The 12,321-nt window shown below is 46.6% G+C and overlaps 1 pseudogene; it reads right to left on the bottom strand.

The window, feature by feature from the left end:
* Positions 1-1,219: 1,219 nt before the first annotated feature.
* On the bottom strand, positions 1,220-1,650 carry LOC102864096 (annotated as a pseudogene).
* Positions 1,651-12,321: the final 10,671 nt, after the last annotated feature.

Raw genomic sequence — 12,321 nt, 5'->3', positions numbered from 1 at the left:
TCCCCTGTGGCTGAATCTGGCCCCAAGCCACTATACCTCTGCTACCATTTTGTCTTGTGAGTTTACAGTGATCAGCTCACAAAACCAGTAGGCACGAGAGAAAGTATTTTTGGCATAGCTCCCATATTAATTCTCAAGGAAGACTCTGATTGGCTCAACTTTGTCATGTGGCCGCCCACCACATAGCCAATCACTGATGGCCAAGTTTAGGTCACACGACTGTCATTGTTCAAAGGAGTGCATCAGTGAATAATGACAGCTGTATGAGTGAAGCCTTGGGAACCATTCCCCATTTGTCCGACTGGTTTCAGGCTGGGTGGGGATCATGAATAGAAAGTTCTAGGCCTGCATCGGAGATTCAGCACTTGGTGGATTTTATTGATGCTAGAAGTGGAACCCAGGTGCTGTTACCATCTCTGTATTTTAAAGTCCTTTCCACCAAGCCGAGATTCAGTGGCAATGCTTTCTTCTGCCTCCTGTACCTTTTCCTGGGCTAGCCGGGGGTACATCCATCCTGAGGGGCTGCTGCAGCCTGCTTGTCACAAAGGCTGGGGGTGAAGGGCTGTGACCAGGTCCTTCACTAGCCTTAAAGGGACTCCTCCTTCCCTGAGGAATATTCTAGATCTCTGGAGCCCCCTCCACAGCCCGCACTCAACAGCCAGAGGCCCATCAGAAGAGCAGGTTTTTCCGAATTTGACAAAGTCAGCTGTGGCTCATCACATCACTGGGAACATCCCCAAAGCCCCGGGCAAACTGCGGTGTAGACGCTGTCTCACCCAGCAGCCCGGAGTCTGATTGGGGCTGTCTGGGCACTCCCTGCCAATTAGCGTCAAAGCTGCAAGACCTGGAACTTTATAGCTTTAGCAAGAAAAATCTGGAAGAACTTTGGAATGAAACTAACGACAGGAAAGGGGATGGGGTGGGGGAGACAAAAAAACCAGAGAGGGAACGAGTAGTCAAGTACTCAGACTGTGCATTTTTAGTTTTACCTTTGCGGTCAAGATGGATGACAAGCATTTTCGGTTTTTTTTTCTTTCTTTTTTTTCTTTTCTTTGCAACTGGGCAAACATTTCCAATTTTTATTCTTAAAAATAGGAATAAAAATTGCAAAGGCAGATTTATAGTCACACTTCTGAATGAGAGGGTCATTTTGGAACGTCACAAGAACGCATTCTCAGAGGGAAATCTAGTTAAACTGTGGTTGCTCCTCAGGTTGCATTCACTCCAGTATTTTCTCAATTAGTTCTTCCTTGTATTTGCCTTTCTCTTTTCCAACTTGCCGAGATTTTGCTTTACGTTCAAGAATTTTTTTCCGATCTTTATCCAATTTCAGCCTGGTAATAACCACCTTGCTTGGGTGAATGCCCACATGCACTGTGGTACCATTAGCCTTCTCACTCTTTGGACGTAGATGACATACTTCTTTCTGTACACCTGGACTACCTTGCCAATCTGCTGACCTTTGTAATGTCCTCGCACCACCTGGACCTCGTCATCCTTGCTGATGGGCATGGAGCGCACGTTGTACTTCTGCCGCAGCTCTTTGGACAGAGGGGAGGACATGATCTTCCTGCGCACATGCGAAGGGGCACTGAAGTGGCGTTTGCGGTTCTTGCTGCGGTCCGAGGTAACAAAAGGGTTGAACTTCATGGTGGCAGCCGTCCGGCAGCGTCAAGCTCCGACAAGCATTTTCAGCATTAATTACAAACAGAGGGCTCCAGAAAGCTCCGGTGCCTCAACCCCTGGGGCTCTTTTCCTTCTAAACCAGTGCTGGGTCGGGATGCGAACAAAGCTAAGGCAGGTACGATGATTAAAGAGCCACACTGGTCCTGGCTGCCAATTATCCCCCAAGAGCCTCGTTGCCCGTTCCTTCCTGGAGGCTTAGTTATCTAATGGGGCTGGAAGAGAAAGACCTTGAGTGAGTGGGTTTAATATGCACAATTTTATTTCCTTAAAGTTTATGAGTCTGAATTCAAGGGGGCGCTGGAGGTGTAGCATGCACTGCTGGTTAATCAAACGTTCAGTGGTTTGAATCCACCAGCTGCTTTGAGGCAGAGAGCGGTACAGCTTTGGGAACCAGAAGAAGGGACACTGCGGATTGGAATCAATTTGAGGGCGAGTGTGCTGGCCAGTGAGGGAAGGTTCCTAGGTCCTTGGCGATCTTCAAGTGGAGTGACCCCCCCACCTCTTTCCCTCAGCTCTGTTTCTTCTCTGTCCTAATGCACTTGACTCAGGACGCACACTACAATCATACTTATTTGCATAACAAGGAAATCTCATCCCCAAGTCGGATTATAACGATAGATACAAATGTTAAGAATTTACAACACATGTATGAAGGGGGCACCATTCCATCCGTAACACCTGGGATCCTTTTCTCCATTGCACCATCACGGACCCAAGTCCGTCTGGCGTGGGCGACAGGTGGAAGGTGTTTGCAATTTCAGACTGCAGCGTGCTTAGAGGTGGCTTCGCTTGGTTCATTTGATGACAGCTTCCTGAGTGTCACCACTGAGTCAGCGGCTGTCCCTGTGGGATGACCGTCTAGGCAGGGGGACGAGCGGGGCAGAAAAGACCCAACTCACTACCATTCAGCTGGTTCCAATTTGTAGTGACCTTACAAAAGGAGATTTGGTTCCAAATCATGGTAACCCTTCTTCGGGGGTCTCCAAGGCTGCAGATCTCGACAGAAGGTTGCCCATCTTTCTCCTGAAGAACGGCTGGTAGATTCGAACTGCCAACCTTCCTGAAACTCAAACTCACTGCTCTTGAGTTGGTTGATTTATAGTAACTCTCCATAGGGTTTCCACGGCTCAGACCTGTTGCTTATAGGGTCACTGTGAGTCGTACTTGATGGCACCTAACAACAACAACAAAGTTGTAGAGATTGCTTATCTTCCTCCCTCGGAGCCACTGATGGATTTGAACTGTCGGAGATGTGTATTGTTTGGGTTAGTTACACAATTGGCTATAGACTCCATCACCAGTGTGCCCTACAAGAGGGGATTATATATTCATGATCAATCATGCAAGTGTTGTTATGTGACGTTGAGTCGACTGCAACTCATACCGACCGGATGAACAATGCGTCTTAACCTTGCCGTATCCTGTCATCCTCACCATGTTCAACATACTTGAGCCCATTGTTACAGTCACGGTGTCGATCCACTTTGCTAAGGGTGTTCTTCTTTTTCACTGACCCCCCGCCCCCCTTCCAAGCATAATGTCCTTCTCCAACAGTTAACCCGTTAGCCCACTACCACTGAATGGATGGATTCTGACTCACACTAACCGCCTGTGTTTCAGAGCAGAACCGGGCTCCACAGGGTTTCCAACCTAATGACTACGCAGCCCTGACTAGACGGTCAGGCCTTTTTTCCGTGGTACCACATGGTCAAATTAGCTCCCTCAGTCTTCTGGTTAGTAATCCAGTGCAGATGGTTTTCGGCAACCAGGATCCTGCTAAGTAGCTCTGTGATTATTATTACGTGCTCGGGCTGCAAGAGGAAGTGGCATGTGGCAAGGGAGGAGGTGGCAGTCAGGAGGTCTTCTTGGTGGAAGTGGCTTTTAAAGTGAGATTGGGAAGGTGTATGTCCCTGGGAGAAGAGAGTAAAAGAGGGAGACATGCAGAGGGAACAGCTTGTGCACGGGGGCTGTGAGGTGGGGAACAAAGAGGGGACTGGATGGATGGGAAAGGGGTCAGTCTCCTGCAGTCTGTGACTTTTTTTTAGTTTGTCCTAAGCCACAGAAAACCACTCAGTCCTGTAGGCTGTGGCATGGGATGACAGACTGACATTTCAGAGGAAGCACATGGCTCCTGGATGAAGATGGGTTGAAGAGGTGAAGGTTGAGAATGGATGGACATAGAGGACCCAGAGATGACCCGTGAGCTCTAGGGGACCACAGGCAGGAAGGCCCTCAGTACATCTGTAGGACCCCTCATCCATGGCTCTCCCCAACCAGCCCCATCTTAGGCCCCCGTCTCCCCTCACAGCTCTATCCCAGGGCCTCATTTCCCCTCACAGCTCTATCCCAGGCCCTCACTTCCCCAAACAGCCCCATCCCAGGCCCTCATTTCCCCAAATAGCCCCCTCCCAGTGCCTCATTTCCCCAACCTGTTCTATCCCAAAGCCTCATTTCTCCAAAAAGCTCCATTCCAGGACCTCATTTCCTGGGAATGTTTCTCTACAGGGTAGGGGGGCCAATTCTTCCTGGCTTCCCAGGCCTTTCCTGGTTTGGAAATGCAAACCCCTAGTTCCAGGAAACCTCAGTATCAGACAAACTGAAATAGCTGGTCCCTTTTCAACAGGACACCCTTAAACGCAGCAGTCAGCTCCCCTCCCAGTCGGCTCCTTCCCCGCACCTTCGATCCAGCAGCTGGAACGCAGAGTGAGGGCTCAGCTGCTAATTTGCTATGTGGCAAAATAACTTGGCCTCTGTGTCTTCATTTGCAAAATAAAGTTTGTCCTGGGAGCTCTCTGGTTTCTTGGCAGCTCCAATTTCTTGGCCCTGGCACCCTATTTTGAAGTGTAATCAATGCACAGGGGCCCCAAGGAGAGAAGACTGGGACCTCAAGGCCAAGCCCCTCACCGCTCCATGCCAGGTGATCTATACTCAACTATTATCTGAAACCACTCAACGGTGGCCTGGAAGAAAGGCCTGGCAACCTACTTCAGCAAAATGGGAATATTAATTCTTAGCTCAGAGAAATGTGTGGACTAAGAGACACCACTGTGTATGTTTGGCCCAAGTATATACTCAGCAGTTGCAAAATATATATCTTGGCTAATGAAACTGTGTAATTGAGAATTTATATTTTTCTAAGTAGCGACTGTCAAATTTCAAAACAAATAAGATGTGATTAAGCACCCCGACACTTCATATTTCACAAAATGTACTTTAGCCTCACACAGCTACCCCATTAGCACTGCCTTTCGCCTGCCAAGAGCTTAGTCTCATGAGGTGGCCTTTTGGCCACTGCCTCCCACACTAAGGATTCGTTGAGTGAGTTGCAGTCACATCACACCCATTTCACAGACAGGAAAACTGAGACTCAGGGAGGTCAACAACATTTGAACCCAGATCAGATTCAAGGTCTTCCTCTCTCCGCTAAGCGGCTTTGACATCTCCGTGAAGTTCATGGAAAGAGTAGGACTAAAATGGGGAAAGGAATAGAGGGAAGTGGGGTGTCTACTTGTGAAATCCCACTCAAGGCACCTCTGAGGGGGAGCCCTGGCAAGTCCAAGTCGGGCTGGTCCTTTGTACCCACAGAAGCCTTCTGGAGGTATTTCAAGCCTGCTATCCAGGCTGGTCCCAAATGCCCCATCAGTGGAGTGGACATATCATGCCAACACTCTTGAAAGAAGGGTGGCCTTGACTTCTTCCTTATTCTTTAGTTCTAAAAAATGTAAGGTGTGCACAGGAAGAGAGTACAGGATGGTGGGCCCTTAGCTACCACGATCCCATTTCAGTATTTTCCATTCTTGGCCAAACTTGTCCTTTCTATGCCTCCTTCCCTTCCTCCCTCAACCTCTTTTCTTTGAAGCAAATTCCAGTGACTTGATGATTTCTTTTACACCTAGTTCAGTTTGTCATTCCCTAAAAGAAAAAGACATAGTAAGAAACTTCAGTTTGTTTGGCTCTACAATCAACACTCTTGGTACCAGCAGCCAGGAAATGAAAAGATTAATTGCATTGGGAAAGTCTACTGTCAGAGACCTCTCCAAAGTACTGAAGAGCAACGATGTCAGTCTGGAGACTAAGGTGTGCCTCATACAGGCCATGGTCTTTGTTATTATTTGCTATGAATCAGAAAGCTGGACAATGACTATTATCTGATAGAAGGAGAATTTATGCCTTTTGATCTGCGGTGCTGCAGAAGAGTATAGAATATACCATTGGCTGCTAGGAGAACAAACAAGTTCATCCGGGAGAGGGTGAGACCAGGCTACACGTTGGAGGCAAGGATTCTGAAGCTTTATCTGACATACTCTGGACATGTTGCAAGGTGCGATCAGTCCTTGAAGAGGGATGTCATGCTTGGGAGGATGGAGGGACAGCGCAGGAGAGGAAGACCCTTGATGAGATGGACTGATTATGGGTAAATGTATCAGAGACAGTAAGATTGGCACAGGTTAGAGCAAGGTTTAGTGCTACTGTACATAGGGTCACTAAGAGTTACAGGTGACTCAACAGCACATAACAACAACATGGTATCGTGCTACTAACCACAAGTTCAGCAGTTCCAAAATAACTGTGAGAAATCACCTCACCTCAGCAAACAACAGCAAAGTTCAACATGGCAGCAAACAGCAAATGCTGGCAAGGTTGTGGAGAGATTAGAATTCTTTATTCACTGCTGGGGGGAGCATAAAATGGTATAGCCACTATGGAAAGCAGTCTGGCAGTTTGTCAAAAGGCTGTACATAGAAATACCATTTGACCCAGCAATTCCACTACTGGAAATACACCTTAAAGATACCAGAGCCACAGCTCAAACAGATAGGCGCTCACTCATGTTTACTGCTGTATTATTCACAAAAGCAAAGAAATGGAAGTAACCCAGGTGGCCAACAAAAAATGAATGGGTAGAAAAACTATGGTACATTCACACAACAGAGTATTATTCAGCACTGAAAAAACAATGAATTTGTAAATACAGTAAGTTACAGCCTGGAGGACATTATGGTGAGTGAAATCTCTCAGTCACAAAAGGACAAATATTGCTACTGTTACAAAATAGAACAGACATGGGAGTTTGCGGAGAGAATGGGAAAAGAGTGGATAAATAATGATCACTGCTTTAGAATAGATGAGGGGAAGAACTGTCCAAAAGAAATATATGATTTGGCATTAGATGCATGTCAACAATCTGGAACAAGGGGTGCATTGCAGGGTAGACTTGGGGGAGTGGGGGTATGAAAACGTGCAACAATGAATAAAAAATGTAACTGAGGAAATTAAAAAAATAAACATATGACATAAAAACAAAACACACAAAAACAAAAGGTTGGCAGTTCAAATCCACTGGCTTCTCCGAGGGAGAAAGCTGGACAATTTCTTCCCATACAATTTACAGCCATAGAAGCTGCCTGGAGGGGCCCTGTGAATCAGAACTGATTAGATGAAAGTGGGTTTGGTTTTGGGAGTTTTTCAAAATGGAAAGTAACTTTTTTTTTACAAAATTAAAATACATTTTTTTATGAGAAAGAACATTTATACATGGGTGCATAATTTCCTTTTTTTTTTTTGAAAGTAACTCAATGTCAGCAAATATCTAGTTGATGTTCAAATAATCAGAATTGTCTCATCACTGTTAACTACAAAGCCTAAAGACTGGCAGTTCAAATCCACTGATCACCCCTACAGAGGAAGACAGACAGTCTCTTTTTTGCAAAGATTTTTCTGCTTCAGAAACCAGATTTACTGCTTCAGAAACTGACTGGGACGAGCTTGCTGCGGGCAGTGGGTTTGTTTGCTTTATTTTGGTGACAGAGATGTTACATGTTGGTTGAAGCGCCTCTGAGGGACAGAGATGCGGAGGCATCTCCCCCGGTAAAGAGTTACAGCCTCCGAAACCTGACAGAGGTTTATCATGAGGCAGGAACTGGAAACGGAGTAGTGGGTAGTGAGTTTGGGTTTTTATTTAATTTTAAACAGTCACAAATTGCTCCTGTCTTGGGAAAATTAACATCTCAAGCCTCACATCTGTAAAATAAGTAATAAGAGTGCATTGGATGTTGTTAGGTACCACGAAGTCAATTCTAACTCCTCAGTAGAAAGATAGGTGATCTCCTCCCGTGTGATTTACGCCTCCTAAAACCCACTGGAAGGTTCCGCAATGAATTGGGTAAGTCCAAGTTCAATTGCAGCCGGAGCTTATCAGCTGCAAAGGCTGGGTTTCATTCCAAATCTAGCCGCTCAATACATTAAGCAATCTTGCAAAATAACACGTTGCTTTCATCCGCTCTCCGGGGACCATCACAGGCATTTGGATTCGCGTTAGCACAGGCCTGGGAAGGTACCTCACAGCAGCCTGGCTTCTTGTCCACCAGCCCTTTCTCTGGCAGTGTCTTCCGACCAGCAGGAAGAAAGTCTGTGAGGGATGTGGACTTTCTCTTCCATCAAGGTTACCCGACTCCAGCCTTCACGCCTCCCTGGATTCATTCATCCTCGGAGCTGACTGGGTTTAACCTGTAACCAAGACAAGAAGAGACCCATCTCAGCAGCCCAGTTCTGAACAGCTCCCGCTAACCTCCTCTGCTCTCTCGCGGGCAGTATATCATTTCACAGTCGAATTTTGTTTCCCCTAGAAACTTGGCACCGGAGGTGGCAGCCTGGGAACATATTTGTTTGTGTAAATGAAAAGACGGGTATGTTTGGACCACATTTAAATTCTAACCGCACTAAAGAAATAAACAGAGTTGCACCAGGCTGCTTGCTCCCAGCCAGCTCTGGCTCACCTCCCCAAGCTTTGCCTTGGTTGATAAAACCTTGGTTAACCAGCACACTGGTTAAGCCGACTCAAATTCATGGCAACGTATGGGTCAGAGGAAACCTGTGGATGATGGACTTTTCAATGGCTGGCTTCTAGAAGTAGATCCCAGGCCTGTCTTCTGAGATGACTCTGGGTGGATGTGAACCCTCAACCTTACCAGTCAGAAGATGAGGGTGATAACACCATTGAGCTCCCTGAACAGCTCATTTCTAGAAATTGCAGAGATGGCCTCAGTGGCCATGTCCACCCCAACCCTGGTCCACCGGGAAGTCCACTTACAGCCTTTGGGATCTACTTCTGCTCATCTACCTTTGACCAACCTGGCTTCTTGTAGCTGTGGTCAGCCTTAAGAGGCTAACACAGCAGGACCAGAGATGGAAGTAGCAGTAAGTTACCCTGATGCCTCATCTCTCCCTCCCTGCCCACTGTGTGCCAGGGGCAGGGGCACAAAGATGACGGAATCCTTTCTGAGATGTCCCACTCCTTGGGGGAAAGGACAAATCACAGCAAATGTGGTGCCATGGACATCAGAGCAGAGGCCAGGGTGAGCCACCCGCCTGGCCCACAGTGAGGGGGCAGCATGGGGGGCTGGAAGCCTGGGGGTGGGTAGCAGGAAGATAATGGGGATGGGGATGGGGTGATGAAGTGCGAGGCAGGAAAAGTGTGGTTTGTCAGTCGGGAGCCAATGAAGCAGTCACACTGGGGAACAAGAGTTTCATCATTTAGATGGCGCTTGACTAGCAAAATAAAAATGCGAGTTCTTTCTACGAGGTAAGATGTGAGATTTAGTCACTCGGTGGCTGAGATGGAAAAGGAAAGAGGCACCAACCATCAGTCTCTCCCTCTCTCCACCCCACCAGCTATTTTGTTTATTGGTCCATTAAAAAATAGTAATAATAAAGGAAATGAATAATGTTCTAGTCTTCCACACTGAAACACGCTGAGTGATGCCGATGGCATACTCAACACACTAGGCCCTTTGCTGATTATTTTATTCTCCTTGACCACCCCAAGCTACTAAGAAAGATATTATGTTTATATTAAAATCTGTGTATTCCTGTTTCATCTATTGTATTATAAATTGAGAAAATACCAGTAGGAAAAAAGATATTGTTGTTTCCATGAATATTAAACTCTAATATATTGGGAGAAAACGAATAATAATAAAAGAAAGGAAAAAAACACATCAAACTCATTGTCGTAGAGTCAGAACTGATTCGCAGCTGACCCTCCAGCTGCTTTCAGAGGCTGTGAACTGTATGGGAGGAAGCTGTCTATTTTTCTCCTGTGGAGCAGCTGGTGGATTCGAACCGGCAGAGATTCACAGCCACCTTTCAGTTAGTAGTGCGACTCCCTACAGACGATGCCACCAGAGAGCCTCGTTGGCTGACAGGTCATGCCAAACCCAAATACTTATGGGTGTCTAGAAGGACATGAAGACCTGCCCTCATCTTCTCAGGAGCCTTTATCTTATACGTTGGACATGTTTGTCAGGATGGTGAAACTTGGCCTCACATACTTTGGGCACGTTGTCAGAAGGGTCTAGTCCTTGGGAGGAAAAGCATCATGCTGGGGAAGGTGGAAGATCAGAGAAGGAGAACAGAAGATCAGAGAAGGAGAACAGGATGGACTAGCACAGTGACTGCTGTTATGTTCCATCAAGTTGCCTGCAACCCAAAGCGACCCTATGTACAAGAGCTCTGAAGCCTGCCCTGTCCTGAGCCAGTCTCACTGACACTGACACGCCTACCCCCACTGCCCCAGTTACTGTATCAATCCATCTCATCTGGGGTCTTCCTCTCCTGCGCTGTCCCTCCACCCTTCCAAGCACGATGTCCTTCTCCAAGGACCCGTTCCTCCTGACCATGTGCCCGAAGTATGCAAAACAGAACTTCAAAAACCTAGTCTCCAAGGAGAAACCCTCTCCAAGAGAGACCTGTTTGTCTTCTTGGCTGTCCGTGGTATGTTCAAGACTCTTCTTCAACGCAACTCAAAGGCACTGACTCTTCCTCTGTCATCCTTACTCGCTGTCCAGATCTCTGATGCATAGCAAGTAATTGTGAAGACTGCAGTCTGGATTGGGCGCACTTTAGTCTCTAAACTGACATCATTGCTTCTCAATACTTTGGAGCAGTCCCTCAGTACTCTGGAGAGGACAGCAGATTTTCCCAGTACAATTCATCTTTTGACTTCCTGACTGTTGGTGCCCAGAGTGCTGACTGTGTAACCAAGCAAGCTGTAACTGTTAACAACTTCAATCTCCTCTCCATCTATAATGGTGCTGCCAGTTGGCCCAGTGGTTAAGAATTTTTGTTTTTTTGATGTTGAGATTCAATCCATATGGAAGACTACAGTCCTCAACTTTCTGCAGCAAAAGCTTCAGGTCCTCCTCAGTTTCAGCAAACAGGGCTGTGTAATCTGCATAAAGTAGGTTGTTGCTAAGTCTTCCTCCAAAGCCGATGTCACATTCCTCCTCATAAAGCCCAGACTCCCGAATGATCTATATACAGACTGAAAAGGTATGGAGACAGGATACATCCCTGACAATACTCCTTTCCTGATTTTGAACCAATGCCGTATTTTCTTGCTCTGTTCTGAAGATTGCTTCCTGGTCTCAGTATAGGTTTCGAATGAGCCAAATCAAGTGTTCTGGGATGGGTTTCATTAAGCATATCAGAGATGGTGATCTAGGTGCAAAGGGCATAGTTCAAATCTGTTGTTCACAGGGCACCGTTATGAGTGGTGTTTGGGCTTGACAACAGCTAATGGCTTTAGGAAAATTCTGGATTGGTCCCACTTGAAATCACATGTCCATCCCTGGACCAATCACTCTGCTCCACCCTCTTTAAAAGAGGGCTGCTGTGATTGGTCATGTTGAGTCACCTGTCTATGCACAGACACTTCCTGTGTCTGAGAATCGAGTATAGTGAGGGGTCGAACTTTGGCCCTATTTCTACTCTTGTGGTCTGTTACTAGACGTGAAGGAAAGAGTGCTAACAGGTAAAACCCCCAAAGCCTCCTCCCAGGCCTTGTTCTAATGTATTTCTACCCCCATTTCTTCACTCAGGCTCACTGTTCTAGTTCCACATGTTATTTCAACAGAATTTCAATGGATGTATTTGTTCTTTCGTCTCCTGTTTTACTGCCTCTCTCTGCCCACAAGGGAAAGAACCACAGTTGTCTCCTGCATATGGCCGTTTCACTTGCCAAATGCTGGTGAAAAGGTTAAGCGACTGTCAGCAAACTGAAAGATCAGTGGTTCAAACCCACCAGCCACTCTGCAGGAAACAAAACCTGGTGATCTGCTCCCATGAAGATTCCAGTCTTGGAAACCCCATGGGGCAGTCGAATCTGTCCTGCAGGTCACTGTGAGTCACCATCAACTCCACACCAAAGCACAGCAATGTACAGTTGATACTCAAATAGTGGAATAAATGAATAAATAAATGGCAGGGCCGAGAAGGGGGGAAATCTGCAAGGCCTTATTCCCTTATCTGTAGTTCATAGGTTTTTTCCAAGGTCTGTTGTCTCAGAAGTGAACGGCCAGTTCTTCTTCCTAGTCTGTCTTAATCTGGGAGCTCTGCTTCAGTACAGCATAGGATAGACAAGTGCTGTACCCAAGAAAGAAACAGATGATAGACATGCAAGCATGTACTTCTCTAAGCTATTAACAGTAGCAACATGCAGAGGCACTGATTTCTCCAGGACAAAAACTGATAGATAAATTCAGCTTTGGTCTTCCCACCTCTCCCCACCCAGGGACCACGAGGTGAGGCCTTTAACTAATCCCTGACATGGTCTGCCAGAGAACAAACAGATCTGCC

Source organism: Elephantulus edwardii, unplaced genomic scaffold (assembly GCF_000299155.1).
Source record: "Elephantulus edwardii isolate Elephantulus edwardi_28Jun2011 unplaced genomic scaffold, EleEdw1.0 scaffold00145, whole genome shotgun sequence".
Classification (NCBI taxonomy): Eukaryota; Metazoa; Chordata; class Mammalia; order Macroscelidea; family Macroscelididae; genus Elephantulus; species Elephantulus edwardii.
Note: the sequence above shows the minus strand (reverse complement) of the source record. Positions and strands in the feature narration are given on the sequence as shown.